The sequence below is a fragment of the Amblyomma americanum genome, chromosome 1, assembly GCF_052857255.1.
Source record: "Amblyomma americanum isolate KBUSLIRL-KWMA chromosome 1, ASM5285725v1, whole genome shotgun sequence".
Lineage (NCBI taxonomy): Eukaryota > Metazoa > Arthropoda > Arachnida > Ixodida > Ixodidae > Amblyomma > Amblyomma americanum.
This window is the reverse complement of record NC_135497.1, coordinates 70640204-70644774: the sequence shown is the minus strand read 5'-3', so window position 1 is coordinate 70644774 and position 4571 is coordinate 70640204. Positions and strand designations below refer to the sequence as shown.

The 4571-nt window shown below is 53.0% G+C and overlaps 1 pseudogene; it reads left to right on the top strand.

The window, feature by feature from the left end:
- The first annotated feature begins 2628 nt into the window (after nt 1-2628).
- Nucleotides 2629-4208, top strand: LOC144103992 (uncharacterized; annotated as a pseudogene).
- Nucleotides 4209-4571: the final 363 nt, after the last annotated feature.

Here is a 4571-nt window from a genome sequence, read left to right as displayed (position 1 = left end):
ATTTTTGGTAGCATTTTGAGTAGTTGCCTCGCTAGCATGCCACTAATTTGACTATTGATGCACTTTGGTATGGCTGTTAGATCTGAAATTGCAATTAATCTAAAATCCAACAGATTTCTGTGATCAGTTCAGCACCCCAAAAGTAACTGAACAATTACAAAAAGTAATTGATTACTATTGTTTTATTCTCCTTTCCACTTTTACCAGCGCAAGACATGGACTCCATGGAATGAGCCAGTGTGAATTCCAGGATCTGTTGCCTGCTACAATTCGTACGTTGTTAATTTTCATCAAAAAGCAACTTGTGATAAAAGCTGTTCTTGTCAATGTATTTTTCCGCCTCACCTTGAAAACATTAGGAGCGCCACTCAGTGTGTGTAGGTGTACGCCCTGGAGGAAAGGACCGAGTTGCAGTATGCGAAGACTTTATGCACCAGCTAGGAGTTTAAAACCGCACGAGAAGTAGCTAACACTGCAAAATGCTCCGCGCATCGTTGTCCGCAATCATAAAAGAAATGCGAAGCGGGGAATATGGCGCTAGTAAAATGCAGGCCGCTCAGGATAGCATTTCCGGACATCCTCGCTCGTGCGGCTTTTCGGCTGTGCGACCAGATTCCTCGCTAGCACAAATGTTCGCCACAAGGTTCAGGTTCTCAAAGTTATACCGGTCGTTATAACCCGTTCTTCGAGTAAGAAATAACTGATTACTACTAACCGACTACCGAGTTATAAAACTGTTTTCGTGAACGTTACCCTGAGCTCCGAGCGGCCATTTCAGCTCTACAAAAATGAGCAGCCTGTCTAGGGCGCTCAACTGCTGTGCTACGGCACAAATGAAATACTTGCGTGGCTGCAGGCTCACTTTGAACCACGATGCTCGAACTTCAGTCACTTGTATGACTACGCCCACTGGTGTCGAAAGCCTACTTAGATATTTCGATTCGTTTCCTCGCAGAGGGTCCTAGAGCGCCTTAGACAACATCGTGGTCACGTCTATATTCGTAAAAAGCTGCATTTTTATTAAAGAAGTTTTCCAAACTAGTAATCTTTGCACTGTCACGAAAGGACATGTCGCTGTTCGTCGTTCCTGCACTGCGGAAGAGTTCTAGAGGCCACTACAATGTGCTTGCGGGCGAGGGAACACGCGACGTGCAGCTCGATGTATGGGACCGCCGTGCATGCTGCGAGCTCAGCGGCGCGGTTGAAGCTCTTTGACCACGGCTAGCAACCCAACCTCCAGGTTTCAAGCAGGCGCAGGATGGGTGCCCTTACTTTGAAAGGTACACGTGCAGCAATGTAAACATACCTGGGTCGCATCCAAGTTCCGTGACGACATTGGTCCACGCTTCCGTCTTTTTTTTTGTGGTCCTTATAATCCGACCTTGAACTGTCCCGTAAAATGGGACGCTTCTGAGCAGCACAGATCAGCCGGTCATTGAACTCGACACGAGCTGCCTTTGTGGTCATCGCCATGTCGCGAGTGCCATGCAGTCCAAGCTGACCAAGAACATAGAGCGCGCGCGAAAAGCATGCGCCGGCGAGGAAAATGGAAGTGTTGACAAGCCAGTGAGCTATGATTGGCTGTCCCTGCTGGCCGCTTCCGGCAGCGTCTGAAGACGCGCGTCAAATATCTGGCGGGGCCAGGCAGGCCTCGGCGGGCGTTTTTTTTTTTTTTTGAGGTCGGGTGTCAATCACGCGCTGTGAGGCGAAGAACGGCGACAAAAACGCTCCATGTATCCCGGGCTTAAGGGAAGGAATAAAGGAGAGAGTGAAAGAAGAATGGAAGAAAGAGGTGCCGTAGTGGAGGGCTCCGGAATATGCTGCAATATATCCGCCGTACCGTTCATTGGGTGACCAACCTATCGCGATCAATCATTACCTGCCACATGCCACGGTGGCAGGGTGGGCGCGCTGCCTATCCAGTGTGCGGAATGCTATGACAGCAGGTTCTTGGAGTTTGTCACCAACGCCACTGCATGAAAGCGAGATATAGGTGTCCACTGACCCAGGGAGCCAGTAGTGCGCCTTTCATGATATATTATGTCATCTGCAACGTTGTCAACGCCAATGAACGCCGGCGACTCACTTGTCTTCTTTCGTTTTTTAGTAAAGGAGATGGCGGAGCAAATGTCTCACATATCTCGGTGGACACCTGAACCGTGCCGTAATGGAAGGGATAAAGGAGGGAGGAAAATAGGGGGCGCTGCGAGCGCGCGACGTGAGCAGACGTGTGTCTCTTCGGCTCCGCCGATTTTCGGCTGGGGCCACGTCCCAAATCCTTCTACCCAGGCAAAACTGGCGTCAAACGAGCCGGAAAACGAAGCGGAACACCTGGACTCCGAATTCGTCCAGGTAGGCCGATTTTCTTTAAATTTACGGCCGTTTTTCGACCGACCACGTCGGCGCCGTCGTTAAGCCTAACGGCGTCGCCAACGCCTGGCCTGATGGAATTGGCCCTCCGAGGACAAGATGGCGACTTCCGCGCAAGTAGTGCGCGGCTACGACCCTGAGGTTATGTTGTGGACCTCGGTGCCCACCACCGGAGATTCAAATTCGACGGTTACTCCCAAAATTCGGAGTCAAGGTTTGCTTCAAGCGGCTGCACGCCGCTCCCAAGACAAAGCCCAGATGGCGGCGTTCGGCGCCGCCCCGGCCGCCGGTTCGTCGGTCGGAAACGTGAACGCTCCCGCGACACGCGCCACGGGAAGCAAGGACAAGGCGTTCTCGAAGTGGAAGCCGCGTCCAATGCCCAAACCGACACCTGAAGACTACGTCATAGTTATAAAGCCCAGAGAAAGCGTTTCTCTTCACGAGGCGTTCACAGAAACCGGCTACGGCACTGCCATTTCAGCGTACCTCGGGTTGAAACGGGCCCGCGCCATCTCCGTTCTACCCTCACGAGAGCAAAACCTCATCATTGTGCATACCCCGGACATCGAGGCGGCCGACCAGCTTATCGGGGACTTCGCTGTAAATTCACACAATGGGTCGATCCCGCTTCGGGGTTACCTAAGACAAGACAGCGGCAACATATGCCACGGCGTGATCGTGGTCCGTAACTCGGACACCACGGAAACTCTTAAAGACCGAGTGTGCTGGCGCGCCGGCACCATCCTGGAAATCCGGAAGTTCGGGACATCCAACAAAGCACGCATCACTTTCGCGCGTAAGGAGAAGCCCCGTTACGTACATTATGACAACATGGTCGTCTCTGTGAGAAACTACTACAAAACTATCCCGGCGTGCGGCCAGTGTGGGGTCGTCGGGCATCGCGCTGATGCGTGTCCAAACCTGCGATTGAACACCTGTGGACTCTGCGGATTCCAAGCTCCGCTAGTGGAGGGGGTGCGGGCTCCTCACAACTGTGTTCTCCGGTGTTCTCTGTGCGGTGGCTCCCATGCCACCAACTCTCGTGACTGTGCAGCAAAATTACGCACACCCAAGACGAAAAAAAAACGGCGTCCAAGAAGAAAAGCCGCTATCTTGGGCCTCCCGGCGATCAGCATGGCCAGGAAATCTCCAACACCGAGAACCCACCTACCGGAGGTGCTGCAAAACAACCATCCAAGGTGTCGCCACCACACGGCGGACTGGCGAAACAGTCGACAGAAACGCGCGGTGATACCAGGGCCTGGGTCAACGCAGTCAAAAATGGCCACCAGGTGAGAGGTTCGGGTGGGGCTGCTTCTCTCTCCCCCCTTTCCACTCCCTTTCGAAGGGCGCATAGCGCCGAGCAAGATCAAATAGCAGCACTCAGGGCCCAAAATGAGATGCTGCTAAAGAAAATTAACGAATTGGAATCTAAAATCAACCAGTCTACTTCTCCTCCCTCGCCTCCCGCGGCTGAGGTAATGGAGAGTGAGCTCGTGGTACCGAAGGCGGTAACAAGTTTGGAGGCCGCATTCGAGGCCCGCCTCGGGGCCACAGAGGCCCGATTCGCCGCTATAGAAAATCAAATTTCAATGATGGTAAACGCCATCTCCAAATTGCAAGACACAATCCCCGCGATGATGGCCCAACAAATTGCGAATGTCTTGCGCTCCTCGCGCAGGCCCGGCGATCCCTTACCCGGCCGCCCTCGCAAAACTTCTAGACGCACCCCCGAGGTAGCCGACGACGACAACTGCTCACTCTTTGGTATGGAGGATACCCCCCTTCCTGCGAGTGTTGGCTCCGGAGCAGTGTCAGTACAACCCCCCTCAATCTAAATGACCATGGCGAGCAGCCCTAAGATCAGGCGCTCCCCAAGAACCAATTCGGCCACCCCCGTCCAAATTGTCCAGTGGAACTGTCGGGGCTTCCGTTCTCGCGCAAAGAGGGCGGATCTCCGACTTTACCTTTCAACTTTCGATTCTCTTCCCGCAGTGGTTGCCCTCCAGGAGCCAGGGAGTGGCGTCACCCTCACAAATTACATCCCCTTTCAGCAGGACCCCTCTTCCTGCGTCTGCGTGCATAAAAATTATACGGCTAATCTAGTTGACTTCGAACTTTACACAGATTATTCCTATGTGATGGTGACACTTCTTCCGCTCAAGAAACAAGATGCACCACTCCACGTACTCAGCATATAC